The 24,916-nt window shown below is 42.5% G+C and overlaps 1 protein-coding gene and 1 long non-coding RNA gene across 13 annotated transcripts in view; one reads left to right on the forward strand and one right to left on the reverse strand.

The window, feature by feature from the left end:
* Positions 1 to 192: 192 nt before the first annotated feature.
* Positions 193 to 8,482, reverse strand: LOC138763484 (uncharacterized). Of its 3 annotated transcripts, XR_011357605.1 has the most exons (3): positions 8,116 to 8,311; positions 5,578 to 5,940; positions 193 to 491 (listed from the first exon to the last, which is right to left on the reverse strand). It is a non-coding gene; the product is annotated as an uncharacterized lncRNA (long non-coding RNA). The 3 variants fall into 3 exon arrangements; XR_011357606.1 differs by lacking the exons at positions 193 to 491; positions 8,116 to 8,311 and adding an exon at positions 8,337 to 8,482 and having other exon boundaries at positions 5,513 to 5,940; XR_011357604.1 differs by lacking the exon at positions 193 to 491 and having other exon boundaries at positions 5,513 to 5,940.
* Positions 8,349 to 24,916, forward strand: part of fam20b (FAM20B glycosaminoglycan xylosylkinase) — a 174,005-nt gene continuing 157,437 nt past the window's right edge. For 9 of the 10 annotated variants that reach the window (XM_069937713.1, XM_069937706.1, XM_069937708.1 and 6 more), the window contains exon 1: positions 9,498 to 10,403. The gene's annotated coding sequence lies outside the window, so the exon portion shown is untranslated. Of the gene's footprint in view, positions 8,507 to 9,497; positions 10,404 to 24,916 lie in introns of those variants that run through there. The other variant, XM_069937705.1, reaches the window with a different exon arrangement.

Below are 24,916 nucleotides of genomic sequence, written 5' to 3' on the forward strand. Positions count from 1 at the left end.
GGAACCTTTTGCCAGCTTTCTCATGAATTGAGACAGCATGAACCTTATAGGTCTTCCATACTAAATGATTAATACATATTATATCATAGTATATTAGCAATGAAGAACTACTTGATTTTCTGTTTATTTCCAATATTGTATGTTTTAATGACAGAGTTCCAGCAACTGCAGCTTTTGTTTTTACAAATTTTCTTTTGAATCTGGTCCAATAATTTTGGGAGAATTAGAAGTATGACACGCAATAAGTTAGTGGTGTTCATGTTTTAGATACTGTGAAGTCCATATTTTTATACCAACTGGGATGCAACTTTCAAAGATTTTTTGGGATAATTCCCATGTCATTTTAACTCCAGTATCTCATTTAACAAGTCCAGAAGAATGACATCATGGTTGGCAGATGGAAGCAGACCTCCTGGGAAGTGGTCTCCTGGACTATGTCTGACCTGATTGTGTTCCAAGTTCAAAGACTGCCAATATTGCAGACCTCAGAGCTAAAGGGACACCAAGACCTGTATTATATTATTGATCCTCAAAAGTTCATAATATCTCTTCCCCTCCAAATATCCCCCAAAGCACAGTAATCTGATGTAATCTAAACTTTTACAATGCTACTATTTTAACCCATTGTTCATTACAAGTTGGCACACTTGGAGCTGAAGAGTTACTGAGGAGAAAAATATTGAGGAGCAAAGAAAAATTGCTTTGAAGATCTTTGATGTGCAAACACCATCATCAAAAGCAAATAAAAAGAATTCTTCAGGAGGAATTTAGTGGCTTGAGTACCATCAGTGGGGGAAAAAAAATGGTCAATGATTTGGATTGGAACCCTTCATCAAGAAATATTGATAATTCTTTATCTCCCACCAATGCTGCTCATCCTAGAATTCTTCCAGCAGTTTGTTAGTTTTTTGTCTTGAATCGAGCATCTGCAGTTTCTCGTATGTCATCAGAATCAAAACACTGAGAGTTCAAGATCTCTTTCTCCAACCCTTTTCCATTTCACCCTTGCTGGCATGGGTTCACACTTAATCTAAGATGATACTTCAGTACTATGCTGAGGATGCATTATATTCTCAGATTTAATATGTTTTAGAAAAAAATATGAATATTTTCCAGTGTTATGAATCTTGGACAGTTATTTTTGACCGAGGACAGGACTGAACCTACTGTAGGGGATTTGACAGCTGCTAGGAGCTGTAATAGCAGAGCCCACCTTACTGACAAAAGACAAAGGAGGAAAAACCCAACACCCAACCCCAACCAACAACCTGCAACTGCTGCAACCGTGTCTGCCTGTCCCGCATCGGACTTGTCAGCCACAAACGAGCCTGCAGCTGACGTGGACGTTTACCCCCTCCATAAATCTTCGTCCGCGAAGCCAAGCCAAAGAGAAGAAAGAAGAGAGGAGCTGTAATAGAACTGGGCTGCCACTAGGGAACTTTGACAGCTGTCAAAGCAGGGGAACCATGCGCTGGAAGTCTGTGGGCTCTCAGGAGAGCAGGCCTGCTGCTGCTAACCTCTCTCCACCAATGGGGAGAGCAGGAGGCACACGCTGGGCAGTTTTAAAAGCCCAGCATGCTGGTTTCGGAGAGGTTAGTTGGTAGATTCGTCTGCAGGCAGTCAGACTGTCTAACAGTCAGGCAGTCTAACTGTGCATGCTCACCCAGCAGCTTCAGCAAGCCACACGCTGCATTGCTTTGTTCATGGGTGCTAGCACTGCCATCTGGAGTTGTATGTCAGTGTGCTCACCCAGTTGTTTCAGTGGGAAAAGGAAGACTGAGCTACTTTGTCCATGGGTGCCAGCACTGTTGTCTGGACAGCAGTTTGGGGAACTCTGATACCCAGAGTGTGTGTGGGATTGACCAATGCCTCTCCCATTCCCTTTCAAGAGGAGGACTTTGTGTGGCAGGAGTCATAGTACCACTCAAGCCAGGGTGTCCAAAAGAGAGGACTTGCATGACTGAGCTCACTTGGTAACCCTAAAAAGGGCTTTGAAAGACTCGCATGACAGAAGGTCCCTTGGTAACCCTAAAGAGGGCTTTGAAAGACTCGCATGACAGAAGGTCCCTTGGTAACCCTAAAGAGGGCTTTGAAAGACTCACATGACAGAAGGTCCTTTGGTAACCCTAAGGAGGGCTTTGGAGGTGTGAACCTTGTGTGGTGACCAGAAGGTCACTGTGAAAATTCCCGGGAGTAGGTGGTTGTTGCCACATTTGAAATTCAATCAAGCAGTGTCCCCTGACAGGCTTGAAAGTCTATAGGGACCACAGTCATCTGGATACAGCCTCAAACTAAAAGATCAATGGTCAAGGAAACAAATAATCCCAAGCCTGGAGACCAGATCCATGAGCTGTTCCTTCTTGACTGACAGACTTGACGTGAACTGACCAGGGGTTTTGTTTTGGGTATTTTTATTGATTTTTTTTGGGGCATTTGAGCTTGGACTGTAATGGTCTAGGTTTTTCTCCACATATGCTGTATAATAATCTTTTGTTCGTATAGAGTTGCCATTAAGGCTTGTTTATGGTGTTAATTTTCTAGGGTTAATTCTATTATTATTAGTTTATTAATGAATTTTGTGTTAAAATTCATCCATTTGTTTATGCATCTCTCAATTGCTGCTGGGGAGCGCAACACCCAGTGTTTCACCTAATAAATATCCCTGAATGCCCCTCATGAAAAGAAATTAGCTGGGTTCGCTTTCACGCTGCAGTTTGTTGAATTTTGTTCCATGCAAGATATTGTAGTGCTTATCTTCAAAAAGTGATGCTTCAACTTGAGGAAAATTAGGCAAAAAGAGCACAGACATTGACCAAGTTAAAAATCTTGGTAATTGTTAAATCAAATAACTCAATACAAATTTTCCTAAGAGGATCCTGGAGTTGTACACTCCAAGCAATAAAAAAAAAATCAGTGGAGCAGTCATGCCAATAATTGTACTGGTGATTGCTACCAGAGCCTTCAATTTATGGGATAATTTTAGATTAAAGAACAGGTTCATAAGCTTAGTCGGAATGCAAATTGTGTAGAAGAGCATCATATTTTGGAACATTGAGCAGGATCATTTTGTTAGGGACATGGTTGAAGATTTCTTTTTATTATCACATAATAAAACACAAAAAAATGTAATATACGTGATGTGCTTCCACTTTTGTCTGCCATAAGAAAAACAAAGAGTCAGTATGAGCATTGCCCAGCACCCCTGACAATAAGAGAATGAGAAGCAAAATAGAGTCCCTCCAGAGGCACTGTGTGACGGTGGATTTGCCTCCAGCCATACAGGCTCCATTTCAAACCATTCACAGCCTGAGCTCCAGGTCCAAACCTCCAATATAATCAGGAAGTCTACAGTGCCCGAGGTCCTTCAGGAGCCCTTCTTACTATCAGTATCCTCTCAAATCCTTATTCAATGAGCCACTCCTCAGCAGCCTGGAGCCTGTGTGAGTTCTTTAACCACAAGTTGCTAAGGCTGCAACTTGAGAGGGCCCTTCAGCTGCTGAGCTGCTCGCTGGACTGCTGCTGTGGTCACTTTCCTGTAGGTAATGTTAAAATGTTGGATTTGAAATTGAGATTAAGTAGGTATCAAATTGAGTTTTTGAGATTAGCCTTGACTGTAGCGAGAAAATGTATAGCGATTACATGGAAAAATTAGATTAATTTAAGTTTGCAATGATGGCATATGGAATTGAGATCATGCATTCCATTGGAAAAGATAATGTATAATTTATGTGATAATTGTCTTTTTTATTGGTAAATGTGTAGCCCCTATTTGGATTATATGGGTTTAATGTTTTGAACTTTCTTCGGCACTTTGTGGTGGTGTCACCCTAATCCGTAGTATTTAATTATGATGGGTGTATCTCCTTTCTTTTTTCTATCTTTGGGTTTGGGGGTAAATAGGGAGAGGGAGGGACTGGAGGGAGAGGTATTGGGGTGGATGGGAGGGAGTGGGGAGGGGGGATTTGGGAAATACCACATTGTTTTTGTTTATGAATTATCATATTTAATAGATTTGAATGTCATGTGGCTTAACATTTTAAATAAAGTTTTCAAAAAAACCATTGTACTATTTGGAGTTGTAGCGTGATACTACTTTATACTTTTCACACCCATGCTGGTTCCCAGTGTAGCTCTGGATCATTGGGTAAAGCTGATTGTGATTCAAACAAGTCTGTTTTCTTAAAATTAGCGGACACAAGAATTGACTGTGAGATTCCCCAAAGGAAATGTTCATTCTGTTAATTGTTTTGTTTGGGTAGTTATTTCATTATTTTGTGAAAAACATTCAGACGTGTAATTCAGGACTTGATTCAGAGACCCTGACAGGGCTGGGAGAATTGTTTATGAATGCCAGACAACTTTTATCAAATAAGAAACTGAAGGGACCCAGCAGGTCATGCAGCATCCATGGAAAAAAAATGGACAACATTTCAGGTCTGGACCCTTTTTTAAGTTGTCATTAAAATGAAAATAAACAAAACTGCAGGTAGCAGAAATCTTAAATAAAAGCAGAAACTGGTGGAAACATTCAGCAAGAAGGAAGCATTTGTGCGAAGAGTTCCAGGTTTAGGTCAATGACCCTTCAGGTTAAACTCCTCATGTAATTGCGAAATTAAAACTGCAGACTCTGACCATCTGAAATAAAGACAGACTGAGTTACAGGGAAAGGTTAAACAGGTTAGGATTTTATTCCTGGAGCGCAGAAGAATGAGGGGAGATTTGATAGAAGTATTTAAAATTATGAGGGAGATGGAGAGAGTGAATATAGGTAGGCTTTTTCCACTGAGGGGAAGTGAGATACAAACCAGAGGACATGGGTTAAGGGTGAAAGAGAAGTAGTTTAAGGGGAACATGAGGGGGAACTTCACACAGAGTGGTGGGAGTGCGGAACGAGCTGCCAGCTTAAGTGGTGAATAGGGGTTCAATTTTAACATTTAAGAAGAATTTGGACAGGTGTATGGATGGGAGAGGTACAGAGGGCTATGCACTGGACGCAGTTCAGTGGGACTAGGCAGAAAAATGGTTCGGAACAGACTAGAAGGGCCAAAGGGGCCTGATTCTTTGCTGTAATGTTCTATGGTTCTAAATACTGAAATGCAGATCTGAGGCCTGTCGAAGTCTTTTAAATGCCCCTTTTGTACCAGCCTCCACCACCACCCCAGGCAATGCATTCCAGGAACCCATTACTCTGTATAAAGAAAAACCCTGGCCTCTCCTACTTTCCTCCCCTCACCTTATATAGATGTCCTCTTGTATTTGCTACTGTTGTCCCGGGAAAAAAAAACGCTGGCTCTCCACCCTATCTCAGCCTCTCATAATGTTATAGACCTCTATTAAGTCATCTCTCATCTTTTGTTCCAAATCCAAAATTCCTAGCTCTGCTAAGCTTGCCTCGTAAGACACATTCTCCAGTCCAGGCAACATCATGGAAACACAGATCAGTCATAGAACCACATACTGGCAAGCCATATCCTGTTGCTCATTCATTCGTTCTAATGAGAGACTTACATAGTTTATGGAACTTCATTCAAAACTATATTGCTCAATTACCAAGAAAGCCTTTGGGGAACAGCTCACCTGGTGTTGAAACCTGAATCCTTTGCTCATCCCTTGTCTAGAAGTAACACAAGGGGTTCACATCATGAGTCCTTGGTCTTCCAATACTCTCCCCTCATAAGTATTATAAATGAAATTTTGGGTGTACCAGTTTACTTATGGATATGATGCATGTGCATGTAGATCTAGGGCAGCTGAGTAGCATAGCTTTTAGACCTGTTGCTGCATTTTTCTTGCAACCTGAGCAAAATCATAACTTCTGGTCTTGGCCATGTGGAGTTTGCATGTTCTTCTAATGACCACATGGGCTTCCTGGGGTGCTGTGGTTTTCTCCCAAAGATGATTAGTGACTTGGATTGTCCTGCTTTAGGTGAATGGTAGAATCTGGGGGAGGGGTAATAAATGGGAATATGGGGAAGACAAAGTAGAATTATTGTAGGTGAGTTCTTGATAGTGGACATGGACGGTGGGCCAAATGGTCCCTTTCCATGCACTATGACTCTAACCCTCTGACATGGTTTAAGAAGTGCCAATATTTAACATGCCTAACAGAAAGTAGTGGATACATTCTTTCAAGAGACATCTTTTCCTGTACTTTTAAGAATTAAGGTAATCCAGAACTCAACTGCCCATTTCCGACGTTGCATGCTATATGATTTATCCAAAACTTACATTTGCTTTCTTGCATTGGCTCATAAATTGAAGTGGGTTCAGGCAATACAGCCTGTTGAGGATGTTCTGCCATTCAAAATCCATGGTAGATTCTGCATTATAATTGTCTGGTTCACATTTATTCTCTACAGCTGAGAAAGGATATTTTTGCCAGAGGGAAACAATGAAGATTTGCTAAACTCAAAATGATGGGTTTGACATATGGAGCAGAGGTGAGAGTAACAAGAGATCTCATGGAAACTTGTGCAGTTCTTATATAGCTTTATAGGCTAGATGCAGAGAGAATGTTTCCATGACTGAGAAGCCTTGTATCAGAGGCGCAGTGGAGAACAAGGGTAAGAATGTTTCTGACTGAAGTGAGGAGAAACTTATTCTTTTAGAAGCTGGCAAATATCCTGGATGTCTGTGGAGTGCCAGTCATTGTGTAACTTCAAAACATATAATTTATTTCTGGGTCTTGAGAGAATCAGGGACAAAGTTGAATATGACATTTCAATTGATCAATTATGACCTTTACGAATGGCAGAACAGGCTCAAAGGGCTGCATGGTCTTCTGCTCATTTCTCTTATGTTCACCAATCAACATATCTTCCAGGGTCCAAAAACTGAGAATCTATTGATAATTTTATCCTCTCAAAGTCTACAAATGTGGCCAGCGTTTGGCAACTTTTGTAAATCAGTGCTCTTTCCACCTGGTTTCTTTGATCATCCCCAAGTCTAACCATTTCATTGGATCACAGCCACCAGATAATAAAAGATAGGTAAATATTCACAGTTGTAGTGAGTGCAAGAAGGAAAACGTGACATTTTAATGAAACAAACAGATCTTTTGATGGTTCCTACAAGTATGATCTTTCAAAACACATACTCTACCCTTTAAACATCCCAAGTGATCAAATCTCCCTAATTCTTTGGAGCAGAGAATTCTGAAAATCTCTGCAAGAGGTAGCCAACTGGTGAAAGAGTGGCTGTGTGGAGAGACAAGCAAATTTAGAAGTATGGTTAGAGCTTAACCCTTCTTATCTTGCTTAACCCCTCTTATCTTTTAATGCTGTCATCAAGGTTGGTGTAGAGCACACATGTCAAACTCAGGCCTGCGGGCCAAATTTGGCCCGTGATATAATTATATTTGGCCCGTAGGATCATATCAAATATGTATTAGAGCTGGCCCGCTGGCCGCCGCGCCAGTATAGCGCATGCACAGCTAATCCCAGAATGCTTTGCAAATGTGCTGGCGCCGGCCCCCCACCTCCTCTCTTTACTTTCATTAGCATCTGCGACCTGTCGCCCAACTCACATGTAATAAACCCCTTACGAAAAATGGCCAAACGAAAGACAGAAAACAGGACCTTTCAACACAGGTGGGAGGCAGACTATATGTTCATCATTTTAAAAGACAAACCTGTTTGTCTTGTGTGTGGAGCCAACATGTCTGTAGTTAAAGAATATAACATACGACGACACTATGAAACGGAACACCAGGACAGACAGGTATAAGGATCTGAACGAGAAGCAAAAGCTCCAGAAGGTGGAGGAGATGAAAAGAAGTCTGGTTTTACAGCAAACTTTATTTTATATTTTATTTCTCATTTGTTAATGCTTCTTCTGGAAAGAGTTTAACCAAAACTATTATTAAACATTTATTTTAATAAGAAAAAGTTTAACATTACATATGTTGAAAGAAGAGAAAACATGCAGATGTTGTTGAAAATTTTCAATAAATATTTAGTTTGGCCCACGACTTAGTCCAAGTTTTTAATTTTGGCCCTCTGTGAATTTGAGTTTGATACCCCTGGTGTAGAGGTTAGTGCAATGCTGTTACAGAGCCAGCAATAGGGACATAGGTTCGAATCCCATGCTGTCAGTAAGAAGTTGGTACATTCTCACCGTTCTGCATGGTTTTCTCCAGTTTCTTCCACCCTTTAAAACGTACAGCAGGTTTGAAGATTAATTAGGTGCTTTGAAACTGCCCTGTAAAATGGGGTAACCGGGCAATTTGGCTGGTCCGCGCCCCACTCACAAGACAGCTTGAAAGGGTCGGACCCTTCCAAAGTCAACCGGGTCCTTGCCCTACCTCGGACGTAGTCAGGGAACCCAGTTAAACTTACCCAGGATGTGTCGACCAGCAGTTTGAACAGCAAAATGGCTGACCCGGTTACTCCTGTGACATTAGCGCTTACGCACTGGCATCACAGGGAAACCCCAGCTGAACTGTCTGCGGTGACCGGGGTGGGGGGCAGAGAGGGGTCGCTGCCAGAGCCCATGGTGAAATGAGGGGGTAAGAAGTCGCTGTTACGAGAGGGAGAGACTGCGGCCACAATCGGAGGGAGTGAGGTCGACGTTGCGGGAGGGTGAGGGTGCCACGATCAGCGGGAGAGGGGCCGGCTGCGCGGGGGAGAGAGGAGAGGGGCCGGCTGCGCGGGGGAGAGAGAGGAGAGGGGCCGGCTGCGCGGGGGAGAGAGAGGAGAGGGGTCGGCTGCGCGGGGGAGAGAGAGGAGAGGGATCGGCTGCGCGGGGGAGAGAGAGGAGAGGGGTCGGCTGCGCGGGGGAGAGAGAGGAGAGGGGTCGGCTGCGCGGGGGAGAGAGAGGAGAGGGATCGGCTGCGCGGGGGAGAGAGAGGAGAGGGGTCGGCTGCGCGGGGGAGAGAGAGGAGAGGGATCGGCTGCGCGGGGGAGAGAGAGAGGGATCGGCTGCGCGGGGGAGAGAGAGGAGAGGGGCCGGCTGCGCGGGGGAGAGAGGAGAGGGGCCGGCTGCGCGGGGGAGAGAGAGGAGAGGGGCCGGCTGCGCGGGGGAGAGAGAGGAGAGGGGCCGGCTGCGCGGGGGAGAGAGAGGAGAGGGGTCGGCTGCGCGGGGGAGAGAGAGGAGAGGGGTCGGCTGCGCGGGGGAGAGAGAGGAGAGGGATCGGCTGCGCGGGGGAGAGAGAGGAGAGGGGTCGGCTGCGCGGGGGAGAGAGAGGAGAGGGGTCGGCTGCGCGGGGGTGAGAGAGGAGAGGGATCGGCTGCGCGGGGGAGAGAGAGGAGAGGGGTCGGCTGCGCGGGGGAGAGAGGAGAGGGGCCGGCTGCGCGGGGGAGAGAGAGGAGAGGGATCGGCTGCGCGGGGGAGAGAGAGGAGAGGGGTCGGCTGCGCGGGGGTGAGAGAGGAGAGGGATCGGCTGCGCGGGGGAGAGAGAGGAGAGGGGTCGGCTGCGCGGGGGAGAGAGGAGAGGGGCCGGCTGCCGTGGGGGCAGCTGCTGCGGGTTGGGGGGAGTGTGAATGACTGTGGGAGGGAAACTGACAGCTGATGGGGGGCACATGGGAGACTAGTTTACGTGACGCGTCACTTACTGCATCACCGCGGGGGCCAGATCCACCTTAGATCTCCGGGTTGGCGATTTACTGGGGCTATCCCACCCCCCTCAGCTTAAAAGGTGCTGGAGGCACCTTTGCCCCATTCCCAGAAGGCTGCAGCTTAAAAGCACCGAGGAAGAAGTTGATCTACTCTCACTGTGTCTGCATGGGTTTCCCGGGGGCTCCAGTTTCCTCCAAAACGTCCGGTGGGGTTGGAGGTTAATTGGGCGGCACGGCCTCGCGGGCCTGTGACTGAACTAGTGCAGTGCTAACTTTTTGGGTGCTGGAGCTGAACAAAAACGGCGACGAGGAGGTGGCGGAGCGGCGCTCGGGTCGCACTGGGCTCAGCCAGACACTGCATGGTCGCCCTCCCCAGAAGGGCTTTGGGACCGGCACCCGTGTTCGTGTTGAATTTGAACGAGGCAGCACGGCAGAGACAGTCCGCATTTGGGCATCGCCACTCAAGGCACGTTTTTGGAGAGTGGGAGAAAATTGGAGTACCCGGGAAACGCACGCAGGTCACGGGGAGAACGTACACATTCCTCACTGACAGCGGCAGGTTGGAACCCGGGTGGGCGCCAACCGCCGCTTGAAGGACGTTATGTGAATGCAAAGTGGTTGTTGTTGTGTTCCGGTGCTGTCGAAATTGCTCCTCCCGCCCAACCCTGCCAGTCTCTGCACACAGGGCAATGCGGCGGTGATCAGGACGGTGCCGCCGGCGCCGGGAGGCAGGCAGCCAGTACTGGCGGAAGTGTCGCGTTGTTGACGGTGGCGCTGAGCACGGCTGCCGGAGCTGGAACCCGAAGGACGTGGCGCGGGCGGTGGCGGATCCCGGAGCTCGAGCCGGAGGTACGTGGCGCAGGCGGCCTCAAAGGGACTGGTGCGCGGCGGCGGCGGGGAGGGTGGAGAGAAGCCCCCACCCCGCACCCAGCACGAACCTCCCGCCAGGTGGGAGTCGGGCCGGATAGGCCCAGGCAGGCAGTCGAGGTGATGCTTCACGCTGGGCTTGGGGAGCAGTTTGGTGGGTGCAGGCCCCCGGCTGACTGAGCCGTTTGCTCCGAATTTCCAGTTGGTACATGTGCCCTGTGCTGCCTCATAACCGGTTGAATTGGTGAATGAGCTGCCAGCCCCTCCTTGCTCCACATCTCTCATTCCCCGGGTCGCTTCCAACCGCCCGATCCATAGCACCACCACCCACAAAATCACAAGATTCAATTCATTATGGAAGATTCTCTATGAAGTCCTGCATTACGTGCAGGCCAATTAACAAACAAAATCCTGTGTCTAATAACTATAGATCTTTTAAAAAGTCTAAAACCAGGCTGGAAAAATCTAGAAAACTGTTCATTATTGGTATTAATATTTGAACATATCTGATGTAAAACGACTCAGCATAGATGATGTTGGCTTGAAACGTTACAGTAGAAATTGTTTCTGGGCATTGATGCGTTTAATATTAGCCTCCAGTAGTTCTTTTTGCATTCTGTTTCTTAGTTTTGCTTTGATAAGATTCATCTGAGAGAAAGTTCTTTCATTGCTGAAAGGCAATGCCAAAAGTGATCATGTGAAATTGCCTATTTCATCCAAGTCTCCTTCAGCACCCTCTCTCTACTTGATTTCTGTTGAGGCCACCCTTGCTGCTACTGAGTTAGAAGATGGCGAGTTCAAGACCTTCCCCATCTGAAAAGTTTCACTGGAATTACACTTGGGTGTAGAGCAGCAATGGGGAGGAAACTTTTTGGCTTTGATTGAAGAAGAGGCTGAGAAGAGATTTGATAGTCCAGTACAGAATTATGAAGACTGCATTAAATCAATGGAGAGAAACTTTCATCACTAGATGTTTCGGGGTTCAGGTTTTTGATGATTTAAAAAAAAAAAAGGAGGTGAAAAAAATATTTTGCAGAATTTGGCAATTGGAATTTGCAATCTGTAATTGTGCTGGAAACAGATAATCCAGGGCTTTGTAATGATATTAATGTGATGGGCTCAGAACTGGTCCCCCGCCTAGATGGTGACACCATGGAATTTAAAGTTGCCAATCCTCTCCACCTCTGATCTCCAATGATTACTGAATCTATACCTCTGGTTTTCCTTTCATAAAGTTCACAATCAGTTCCTTGGTCTTGGTAACATTGAGTAAGAGGCTGTTGTGTTTATATACCTTTCAGCCAAGTTTTAAATCTCCTGTAAGCTGTCTCATCACCCTCTTTTATACAGCCCACTTCTGTGGGATCATTAGAAAGCTTGTAATATATTGTTGTTTTTAGCTTCACAGTCATGGGTATAAAGTCATGGGTATAAAGTGAGAAGAGCAGAGGGCTAAGTATCCCTGTGGTGCTCCAGTGCTGATAGAAATTGTGGAGCTGTTTTTTTGCCATTCTGAACTGACTGAAATCCAGGATCCAATTCCACAATGGGGTATTGAGGTCCAGGTCTCGGAGTTGATTGACTAGTTTTGGGAGGTGGGGGAGGGAATGATGGTGTTGAATCTGAGATGTAAACAATAAAGAGCATCCTGATGCTTGCATCTTGCTGTCCAGGTATTCTAGAGTTTTGTGATGAGCCAGTGTGGTGGCATCTGCTGTAGACCTGTTGCTACAGTAGGCAAATTGGAATGGATCCATGTCACCATTCAGACAGGATGTGATTCGACATCAGTCTCTCAAAATTTCCTCACTGGATGTAATTGCCACTGGTCAATAGTCATTTAGGCAGATTACCATCTTCTTCTTGGGCACTGGTACATGTGAAGCTTGTTTGAAACGGGTGGGTGACATGCCCTGTTGGAGTGAGAGGTGGAAGATATCTGTGAATGATACTGGAGTAAGCAGAGACATCAGCTGAAAAGTTTGACTATATCTGGCTGTTGTGTAACAGGTCTGTGGAACAGTTTTCCTTGATGTGAGTGAGAATGGATTCATAGAGTTGCATGTATTGTGTCCAATGTTTAAGTTTGGGCTTTCTCAGACCATCCACTTGTATTCTATTGGAATCTTTTGCAAAAGCTGTTGTAATAATATAGCTTACATGGAGATGCTAAAGGGCAGCTCAGGAACTCGCATTTCAGTTGGAAGGGCAAAGTGGAGGATCTGTCTTGGCTTCCTCATCAGAGTGTAAGGAGACTATTTAGCCAATTCACTTTTTTTTCTCTGGTTATTTAAACAAAAAAATGGTTGAAAGCACTGAATGCAGGAGCAGACAGCATTCCAGTTGCATTTCTGAAGACTAACCCTTGAGAATGGTCTGTGCCTCTAGTCATTAATTTGGTGCAGGTACAACATTGGCATCTAATTGTGTGGCAACAAAGGTTATGTGCCTATTGGAGGTGGCTACATTACAGAAGGCAGCAAGATCTATGGGCTCCCAATGTTTCTGAAGGGATTCTTTTGCTTTTATTGATTACACTGGCAATTCTTGCTTTTACAGAACAAAGAGAATATTATTTTGTATCTTGTGTGCATGGCAATACATTGCACCTTCTTGAATCTTGAATTTGGAAAGTTGCCTCAAAATATCCTGTTCTCAAAAGGTAGGAACAAATCTGATGTAACTATGACTTTTCATGTTCAGTAAAGGGAAGGTGTAATCAACATTGTTGCCACTGGTTCTTTCAGTCTAACCACCTACATCCAAATACTGGGTTTGATTTGGCACCCCCTGAGAGTATCTGCATCTCAAAAATCTGGACCAATGAATGAGATTGTTGACCTTGTCTTTCCCTTTACTTTCAGTAATATTGCTGAATTTCTTTGACAAACCCCAATCCCTCCATATCGTGGAAGATCTTGACTGACCAGAAATTAAATTGCCTCAGCATAGCCAACAGAGCAGGTCAGAGTCTGGATCTAATGCACAAAGTGATTTCTCTTGATTCCCAAAAGCACTAAAGTATTTGCACTGTCTGCAAGCCCCAAGTCAGTCGCATGATGAAATATTCTCCGTTTGTTTGGATTAGTGCACTTCCAGCAGAAGTCAAGCATCTTGAATTCATCCAGGACAAAACAGCTAACTTCATTCATCACCAGCATGTTGTGACTAGAGTGTGCCATCTGTAAACGAACCTCAGTTACTTGCAATTTCTCAACCCCTTATGTTGGTCACCAATGAAGGCAAAAGGCAACAGTCATGGAATTCTGAGTAGGAAATGTCACTTCATCAGTGGATTCAAATCTTGGGACTCCTAAGATAAGAATTTTATTGGAAGGATTGTAGCTGTTCACGAAGCTCATTCATGATCACATAATTAATGACTGTTATATTCAAGTGGACCTGAGGTTGTTTGATGAACATGAATAAAGCTGCAAACGTTTTAAATTCACTTTGCAAAGTGTGAGAACTCCATTACAGAAATGAGCACTGACACAACCAGCTTGTCTCGTCCCAAAAGTGTTTGCCTTGTGTCTTACAAGTTTATATAGGCAAACTTCCAAGTTTCCACAACATTCGAATAAACTTTCGCCATACATGTTTCGTTAACCAGGGTCATGTCCCTTACCCAATGGTTAATGGTCTTTTACTGACTTTGTCAAATAAGGAGTTCATTAACAGCCCAAGCCTTGTTGAATTACAAACCAGAGAATGGAATGCAGTTAGTCTCCCTTTCTCCCAGTTGACATTTTAACCTCGCATACCAAGTTAGAGAGAGGGAAAATTAAGAACCTGGAATCCCACAAGTGGAGTGTGAGAGCTTATATCAAACTTGCGAAGAAAGTTGAGGTTGAGTGCAAATATCCAAGGGAAAAATATTGAATTGTCACATGTAATGTAGGATCCAAAGCAATGTATGGTTTCAAGTGAACGAAATCGGATTGAAGTTATTGATCATAAAACTGATGGAAATGCAGGATTTGTTGTTCTGAGAGAGTCTGAACTGTAAATAGAAAATGCAGATGCTGAAATGGAAATAAAAAGCAGCAATGCTGCAAATACTGAGCAGGTCCTAGACCAAAAGCAGCAATGCTGCAAATACTGAGCAGGTCCTAGACCAAAAGCAGCAATGCTGCAAATACTGAGCAGGTCCTAGACCAAAAGCAGCAATGCTGCAAACACTGAGCAGGTCCTAGACCAAAAGCAGCAATGCTGCAAATACTGAGCAGGTCCTAGACCAAAAGCAGCAATGCTGCAAATACTGAGCAGGTCCTAGACCAAAAGCAGCAATGCTGCAAATACTGAGCAGGTCCTAGACCAAAAGCAGCAATGCTACAAATACTGAGCAGGTCCTAGACCAAAAGCAGCAATGCTGCAAATACTGAGCAGGTCCTAGACCAAAAGCAGCAATGCTGCAAATACTGAGCAGGTCCTAGACCAAAAGCAGCAATGCTGCAAATACTGAGCAGGTCCTAGACCAAAAGCAGCAATGCTGCAAACACTGAGCAGGTCCTAGACCAAAAGCAGCAATGCTGCAAATACTGAGCAGGTCCTAGACCAAAAGCAGCAATGCTGCAAATACTGAGCAGGTCCTAGACCAAAAGCAGCAACGCTGCAAATACTGAGCAGGTCCTAGACCAAAAGCAGCAATGCTGCAAATACTGAGCAGGTCCTAGACCAAAAGCAGCAACGCTGCAAATACTGAGCAGGTCCTAGACCAAAAGCAGCAACGCTGCAAATACTGAGCAGGTCCTAGACCAAAAGCAGCAACGCTGCAAATACTGAGCAGGTCCTAGACCAAAAGCAGCAACGCTGCAAATACTGAGCAGGTCCTAGACCAAAAGCAGCAACGCTGCAAATACTGAGCAGGTCCTAGACCAAAAGCAGCAACGCTGCAAATACTGAGCAGGTCCTAGACCAAAAGCAGCAACGCTGCAAATACTGAGCAGGTCCTAGACCAAAAGCAGCAACGCTGCAAATACTGAGCAGGTCCTAGACCAAAAGCAGCAACGCTGCAAATACTGAGCAGGTCCTAGACCAAAAGCAGCAACGCTGCAAATACTGAGCAGGTCCTAGACCAAAAGCAGCAACGCTGCAAATACTGAGCAGGTCCTAGACCAAAAGCAGCAACGCTGCAAATACTGAGCAGGTCCTAGACCAAAAGCAGCAACGCTGCAAATACTGAGCAGGTCCTAGACCAAAAGCAGCAACGCTGCAAATACTGAGCAGGTCCTAGACCAAAAGCAGCAACGCTGCAAATACTGAGCAGGTCCTAGACCAAAAGCAGCAACGCTGCAAATACTGAGCAGGTCCTAGACCAAAAGCAGCAACGCTGCAAATACTGAGCAGGTCCTAGACCAAAAGCAGCAACGCTGCAAATACTGAGCAGGTCCTAGACCAAAAGCAGCAACGCTGCAAATACTGAGCAGGTCCTAGACCAAAAGCAGCAACGCTGCAAATACTGAGCAGGTCCTAGACCAAAAGCAGCAACGCTGCAAATACTGAGCAGGTCCTAGACCAAAAGCAGCAACGCTGCAAATACTGAGCAGGTCCTAGACCAAAAGCAGCAACGCTGCAAATACTGAGCAGGTCCTAGACCAAAAGCAGCAACGCTGCAAATACTGAGCAGGTCCTAGACCAAAAGCAGCAACGCTGCAAATACTGAGCAGGTCCTAGACCAAAAGCTGTAGAATACACTGCTGATGTATTTTTACTCTCAGCCCCATTCTTCTGCTTTCTCCCTTTGACACCATTACAAATCAAGAATCTATGAATCTGTTTTAAATGTACCTAATGACAGCCTCCCCAGCTGTCTGTGTCAGTGAGTTCTACGTACTCTCTAGCTCAAGAAATTTCTCTTCATCTGGCATCATCTGTGGAAATCTTCAACCTGACAAATTGGCTCTGTTTCTCTTGCCACAGCTGCAATCTAACTTGCTGAGTATTTCCAGCATTTTCAGAAGAGCTGAACTGCACAGTTTAAATCCTTGGCTTTATTTATGGATAAGGGCACGTTTGGAGCCTTAAAATGTGTACTGCAGCTGTTGCAGCTCTGCCAAGGGGAAAGGTGTCGGTGGGAATCTTGAGTATGGCTTTTGTCAAGGTGATTATTGAATTGATTGGCAAAAGCAGAAAGTGTATGCTAGTCAGGGACCTGAAGCAGGAAGAGGTGACATCTTTATCAATACGTCAGTTCAATTGCATTACAGTACTCTTGGAGAGTTCACCAACAACCATGATGGTCTAAATATGTATACATTTTCTAGAATTTACCTTGTACTTGGTAGAGATTATAATATAACACTCTGTTACTCGTCCCCAAAAATGAATCCAAACTTGAAAAGAACAACTCTCAATGCTTGAAACATATCAGGAAAATTACCTGTGGACTAAACACAATTAAAATGAAATGGTTTTGTTGTCACAGTTCATCAGAATTTACAGCAGCAAATATGTAAACTCAAAGGTAGATGATTTGGGGGGAGGGGGGCAAAATCTTATAATGATGAAGATGCTGGATAAGATAGAAATGAAAAATCTCATTGAGTGGTTGACTTGAGAGCATAAAAATGATCTGAAGTGAACACTTTGATGCATGGATGAAAGAGAGGGAGATAGAATTGGGCACGGGGTTGGAAGAATTTGGCTTGTGTGGAATGTCATCAGTGTCGTATGGAGTAGTTAGAATGGATGGCATATAAAACTTTCCATTCAATTTTATATTCTGCAGCCTTTTCGTGGTTAAAGGTTTTGCAATCAGTTATTTTTTTTTAAATTGGAAGACAATCTTCAAACACATTAGCTGCACCAATTGTTTTCATTATTATTTCCAGCTCTTATTATAAATCTGTTTTCCATTATTGAAATTCCTGACAACATCATCTCCTGTATTTTGATATCTATCCACAAGAAATGGACAAAGTATTTTCCTTGAGATCAAAGCAGTGGGTTATCATTATTTACATTGCTCTGTATTCCACACCTCTGCTTGTTTTTCCTAAGATCCTGCATGATGTTTTCATGTCTGTATCAACTTGTCTTGCCACTTGACTGGATTTTGCTTTTTATAGCTATCCTGATTTGAGGATAATAATTTTTAAAAGAAAAAATTGTGTAAAATAATTTATGTACATGCCTTCAGCATTCATTAGTATGAAGATATAATATTGAAGAGAAGTGCCGTTCAGGCTAGATAACTGAAGCTGAAGTAACCAGTTAGATGTAAATGAATATTCTAGTGGCTAAAAGGTATATAGAAGCAATCCATATAGGAGCAATATTCAGAATATGGCAAAAATTTGTTCTATTCAAAATATTAAATGTTTTACTTTTCCTACTGCAAAAGTTAATTAAATTGATTATAAAATGAAAACTTAACTTTTGAAAGTTTCTTGGTATGGAATTTTTGAGAATGACAGAAATTTATGCCTCGAGTTAAAATGCTAGAACCAGTTTGAAAACTTGGATTGAGTGTTCTTGAAAGTAGAGGTGGTCAATGCTATGAAATGAACCGTTTTCTCTTGCAACTGTTATTAGAACTTGTGCCATACTCAGCAAGGTATTCCTCCTGTCTGTGAGCCTCAGTTGTAAATTGAAAGCCCATCATACTGTATGAATGTGATGTTGATGTATTTGTTACTGAAATTGTGTTTGCCACATACTGAAAATGGCAGGCTATTGTGATCTTTACAAATAAGTTACCAGTTTGATGTTGATTTTTATATTTAACCAAATCCTTATAATGACCATTATCCTCTTATGCTATTTAACTTTTTTGCCTACTGAGATACATAGCATAACACATAATTTTGAAATTGATTTGACAAGGTGGAAGTTAATTCTGACAAATAGTGAAACAAAAAGTTCTTTGGTACTTCAGGAAGTAATAAATGGTTTGTCTTTTACTTGATGGCCTTGGACACTGATAATTCATGAAGTCTGTTATCACCTGATGTTATCAGTTAAAAATCTGTATTGGCTCAAAATGGCAACCAAAATGCTAATCGAACCAGAGTCCAAAAATCTTAGTTATTTAATTGGAGCCAAAAGATTAATGATTAAACAAAAGATAATAAATTATATTTTCTCAAAAGCCTGTGCCTTTTGTAAATCTGAAATCAAAATACAAAATTCTGGAAATACTCAGAAGTCTGGTTGCTTCAGTGAAGAGTAAAGCAGGAATAACCTATTTGATGATCTTTTCTGAGAGGTGGGAATAGTTGGAAATGGGTTTTAAAATGCAGGGAGAGGGGGGGAGTGGGAAGAGAACTAAAGGAAAAGTCTTTAAGGCAGAAGACATCAAATGATGAAAGAATTGATGAAGCAAGATGAAGGTGGTATTGAGCACCCCAGAGATTGTAGAACACATCACATCACACCTTTCAGCAATATTGTATTGTTCCAGTTTGCTTACCATCATAACCAGTCCACAGATGATTTAAGCTTCCCTTTGTCCTGACCACCTGGAAAATGATGCCTCGTATGTCAGGCTGTTGATCATTGACTTCAGCTTGGCTATCAACACAATCGTACCTCAGAATCTGATGGATAAACTGTCCTTGCTGGAGCTCATCTCTCTAACAGGATTTTGGATTTCTTGACCAAAACACCAGAGTCTGGATTGACATCAAAATCTCAAGTCCCTATCAGGCAGAGCACCTATGCACCTCAAGGCTACGTGCTCGGCCTGCTGCTGTTCAAGCTGCTAACTTAGAACTACACTACCAGTTTCACTTAAAACTGAATCATCAAGTTTGCAGATGATACAAGAGTAGTTGGTCTAATCAGCAACCATGATGAGTCAATTTACAGGGAGGAGGTTGGGTGGCTTATACATAGTGCCAGAACAATAAGCTGAGCCTCAAAGGAGAGGATTGTGGATTTCAGGAGGACAAAGGTTGACTACTCTCCATTACCCAATAATGGCTCTGTCATGTGGCGAGCACAAAGTTCCTTAGTGTGCATATAATGGATAACCTAGCTTGAACCCACAACCTCTCATTAGTTGGGAAATATTCTTCCTAAAGAGGGCAAGGTTACCTGCCCACATCTTGACAGCATTTTACAGGAGCATCATTGAGTATCCTGCCTGGCTGCATAATTATGCTGCATGGTAGTTGCAAAGTTCTGACTGGAAGTCGATTTGGAAGATCTTCAAAATGGTTGAGATAACTGGTGTCTCCCTTGCCTCTATTCACCACATTCACCGAGATCATTGTTTAAATAGGCCTCAAAGAAATTTAGTGGACCCTTTCCATCCTTCACACAATATCTTTGATTGACTTTGATCAGGGGATGTAACATGTACAATTGATTTGAAATGTATGAATTTTGTCCTTTGTATCTGGATATTAATAAATGTATGGAAATTTAAATAAAATATTAAAAAAAAATCTTTGACTATGTCGCATGGGTCCCAGCTACGGCTGTCTGTTTGTGGGCCTTGAGCAGTCCATGCTGCATGCCGGCACAGGCAAGGCCCTCGACTCTTTCAGTTACATAGACTATTATGTTGGTGCTGTCTCATTGCACCTTCAATGAGTTTGCCAACTTTATTCACTTTGCTGCTAACTTTCACACCAACCTCAAATTCATTTGGTCCATCTCTGGCGACACTCCTTTTTTTATTTCTTTGTCTCCATCTCAGGAGACTAATTTCTCCTAACATTGTTTTTTTTTACAAATTCATCAGTGCTCTGTCCCCTTTAAGGATTCTATTCCTTTCTCTCCGTCTTCATAGTATCTGTCCCCAAGATGAGTCTTCTCGTTCAGATCATCTGAAATGTTGTCCTTCCAAAAACGTGGCTTCCCCTCCACCACCACTACCAACTCAGCCCTTGCTTGCATCTCCTCCATTTCCCATTCATCTGCCCTGGCCCCCTCTGCCCCCAGATGCAACAAAAACCGGATTCCCCTTGTCCTCATCTATCACTCCACCAACCTCCAAATCCAATACTCTATCCTCATTTTTTTTAAGGATTTTCAATCAACATGAATTTACAAAACAAACAAAATCAAAGAAACATCATAGATGTAGTTCGGTTTTGATATTTATTGTATACATGTCAATATACTGTGATAGATTACAGATATGATTTTGGGAGATAAATTGGGACAGGTTTTTTTTAATGTAGGTCACATTCAAAAACACTTTGAAACAGATCTTATTCATGCTAGACATTCTGGTGTGTGTGTGTGTGTGTGTGTGTGTGTGTGTGTGTGTGTGTGTGTGTGTGTGTGTGTGTGTGTGTGTGTGTGTGTGTGTGTGTGTGTGTGTGTGTGTGTGTGTGTGCAAGACACTGAAGTGGCAGATTAAAAGGAATCAATTGTGGGTGTCCATTGAACAACAAATCTCTCTGAAAACTGACAAGAACCTTTCTGAGTGGTAACCATTTACCTTTCTAGCACCAAAGCTTGGTGAACTTAATAAATGTTAAATTCTGTGCACAGTATGAGAATTGCCTGCAACCAGTGAACTTGGAGGAATGAGAAGTGAGATTGGACTGTGAATCAACAAACTTTTCTGAACTTGCACGCACATGCATTGCATAGACGTGTGCTTAGAATTAGAAAGGGGTGAGGTTAGTTGATAGTGACAGGTTAGTTGATAGTGACAGGTTAGTTGATAGTGACAGGTTAGTTGATAGTGACAGGTTAGTTGATAGTGACAGGTTAGTTGATAGTGACAGGTTAGTTGATAGTGACAGGTTAGTTGATAGTGACAGGTTAGTTGATAGTGACAGGTTAAAGTGTGATCCTGTTTTCATGTTTAAAAGTTGATTAAAAGCAATTTTTGTTTAAGTAACCATTTGTCTTGGTGAATATCTGTTGCTACTGGGTTTTGGGGTCCTCTGGGCTCGTAACATTTTTGGGGGCTCTTTTGGATTGAAAATTGGAGTTTTGGGATTTTAAACTTTTGGAGTTTTTGTAATTTATTAGTTATTTGGGTTTTTCAAGCTAATTTAAAGCTGGAAAAACAGCAGCAAATGGATGTTGATATATTTTTGTTACAACCATTACTTGCAGAGCAAGAGAAAAGAGGAACTGATGGTTATTTCTAAGGCATTAAAGCTGACTGAAGTTGAGCATTGGATGAGGAAAATACAAATACAGAGGATTATAGTGAAATATTATTTAGGTGAGGGAAAATTTGATGATAAAAACAAAATTTTCGGAAGGATGGATGTTTTGAGTTGGAATTGGAGAAATTGAGGGTGGAGGAAGAAAGGGAGAAACGGAACTTTTGAGGTGGACAAACAATAATATGAGGCGAACCAAGCTGAAAAACAAAGAGAGGAGGCTGAGAAACAGAGCATATGAGGCAGAGGAAGCTGAAAAACGGAGAAAATATAAGTTAGAGGGAGCTGAAAAATGGAGGGAGGGAATTGAAAGGAACAGATGGTTTCAATTAGAGAAGTTAAAAGTTGAGATGGATGGCTGTAACTCCTGAGGAGAGGTTTTTGGCTAGTAGGTAAATTAGTTCCTCCTTTTGATGAGGGAGATATAGATACATATTTTCATCTTTTTGAAAAGGTTGCTGAGAGTTCAAAATGGCCAAAAGAAAAATGGCCTCTTGTGCTTCAAAGTGTATTGAAGGGAAAAGCACAAATGGCATACTCTAGTTTGACAACAGACCAAGTGGGAAATTATGATACAAGCAGTATTGAAAGCTTATAAGTTGGTTCCAGAAGCAGACAGACAAAAATGTAGGAGTTTGATTTTAAAAACATGGAATCAATCTTGTATGGATTTTGCTCCAGGAAAATCTGTATGTTCTGACCGTTGGTGCACCTCAAAAGGAATAAATGATTTTGACAGATTGAGAGAATTGAGGAAATTAAAAGGTGTGTTCTCAATGAGATTAAATTATACCAGGATGAGAGGGACATGGTGGCAAACGGCTAGATTGGTGGACGAATTTGCCTAATTCACAAAAATACATTTCAGAATAGTGAGCCTTTTCAGAGAGTTAATTTGGAACAGATTAGTAAGTCTGTTCAAAAGGTTAATGTGGAGCAGATTAGTAAGCCTGAAATTAAGTCTGGGGAGAATGTTAAGAGAAAAGATGAAGAAGGTAAGGTGGGAAAGGACAGAACTTCTGGATTTGTATGTCATTTTTGTAAGAAACCTGCTCGTGTTATTGCAAATTGTCTAGTGTTGAAAAAGAGACAAGAAAAAGAGGTTTTACCAGAAGCACGTATTCAGAGAGTTGAATTTAAGGAGAGCAGATGTTCCAAACCTGGTAAAGGTGTCATAGATGTTTTCAAACCTTTTGTGTCGGAGGGCTTGGTTTCAGTGAAGGTGGGAGAATCATAGGATCCAGTTAAAATTCTTAGAGATACTGGGGCTGCTCAGTCTCTGTTGTTGGAAAATGTTTTAATTCTTGATCAGAAGACTGGCACGGGAGACAACTTTAATTAAAGGTGTTTGAGGTGAGGTAGAGTCAATATCTCTTCACAACATAGTGCTGAATTCAGAATTAGTTAAAGGACCTGTTGTAGTAGGGGTAATTTCAAAGTTACCCATGCAGGGTGTCTCATTTTTATTAGGGAATAATTTGGTAGAGGATAAAGATGGTCAGTTTTTGAGATTAACAAATCGGCCTAGTAAGGATGAGGTTGAAGAGGATTGTGAGATCTATCCTGCATGTGCTATTACAAGGTCTTTGTCTAAGAAAATGATGAAAGCTGAGGAAGATCCAGTTCATAGAGAGTTGCCCAGTGCTTCTGAGATAATTTTGAAAGAGCAGGGTAATTATGAGAGTAAGGATTTCTCTTTGTCAAGGAAAGAGTTAATTCAGCACCAGAGGGCAGATACCGATCTTATTGGCTTAAGGGACAAAGCAGTAAGTTAACAGTAGATTAAAGAAATGGCTTGTGGATATTTACTTAAAGGGTGAATTGTTTGAGGAAATGGAGACCTCTTGATATTTCTGCTAATGAAGAATGGGGGCAGGGGGTGGGTGGGATGATTCATCAGGTGGTTGTTCCTAGAAATTACTGGAAGGAAATATTAGATCTAGCCCACAGTCCACCTTTAGGTGGCCATCTTGGTGTAAAGAAAACCATGAATAAGATTTTGAGACAATTTTTTTTCTGGCCTGGTTTGAGGAAAGATGTTGTAAATTGGTGCTGGACCTGTCACTTTTGTCAGCTTGTGTGGAAACCTGACCAGGGTTCTCCAGTAGCTCCATTGCAACATGTTTCTGTTGGGGAACCTTTCACTCGGGTTATTGTGGATTGTGTAGGCCTCCTGCCTACAACTAAGTCTGGGAATCAGTATTTATTAACAATTTTGTGTACAGTGTCAAGATTTCCAGAGGCTATACCATTAAGGAATATTTAAGCCAAAACGATAGTAAAGGCTCTGGAAAGATTTTTGAAAGTTTTTGGATTACCTAAAGAGACCCAGAGTGATCAAGGATTTAACTTTATGTATCAGTAGTTGATTTATGAGTTGGGAATTAAACAGATCACTTCATCTGCATACCATCCTGAAACTCTGAGCTTTGGAAAAATTTCATTCTACTCTTTAAAAATATGATGAGGATTTAACTGTCTGGAGAATGGAAAAGATTAGGACAAAGTTATTCATTTATTGTTATTTGCAGCAAGGGAGGCTGTGCAGGATTCATTAGGTTTCAGCCCTTTTGAAATTGTGTTTGGACATCAGGTCCTTTAATATTGATAAAAGAACAGTGGGTTAATGAGGATGTGCAGTTGAACTTGCTGGATTATGTTTCTCAATTTAAAGATAGGTCCCAAAAAATGCGAACTTTGGCTCAAGAGAATTTAGAAATGGCTTAAGATAAAATGAAGCATTTATTTGGCAGGAAAGCTCAAGTGAAGATTTTTAAGACAGGAAGTAAAGTTTTACTTTTGTTTCAAACGCATGACAATCCTTTGAGAGCTAAATTTTCTGGACTGTATATAGTTAAATCAAAACTGAATTATGTTAACTATGTTGTTAACACTCCAGATCGAAGGAATAAAACTCATGTTTTTCATATAAATATGTTGAAATCTTATTATGAGGATAAGGGTAGTTGAGAACAATCTGTATCTGAGGTGTTAGTTGTTGACAGGGTTAAGGAAGTTATGGATCATAAGATTATGGAAACCAAATCTTGTGAGGGTAACCTTAAAGAAAACATGGTTCCTGTGTGCCTGTCTAACTCAGCAATTTTGGAAAAGTTCAGCCATCTTAAATCACAAGAACAGATGCATTTGAAAGAATTAATTTTGAAGTATACAAATTTGTTTCCTGATGTGCCAAAAAGGACATGGGAGATACAAGTTCCATAAAAAAATACTGATATAGAATAAATATTCAGAACAGTAAAATTATGGATCAGGAGGTGGAATATATGTTGAAAAATGATATTATTAGACATTAGAACTCGGATTAGAGTTCTTGTATTTTATAAAACAGATGCTTATCCTATTCCGAGAATAGATGACTATATTGATAAATTTGGGAAAGCTAAATTTCTTACT

Source organism: Narcine bancroftii, chromosome 5 (genome assembly GCF_036971445.1).
Source record: "Narcine bancroftii isolate sNarBan1 chromosome 5, sNarBan1.hap1, whole genome shotgun sequence".
In the NCBI taxonomy this organism is placed as follows: Eukaryota; Metazoa; Chordata; class Chondrichthyes; order Torpediniformes; family Narcinidae; genus Narcine; species Narcine bancroftii.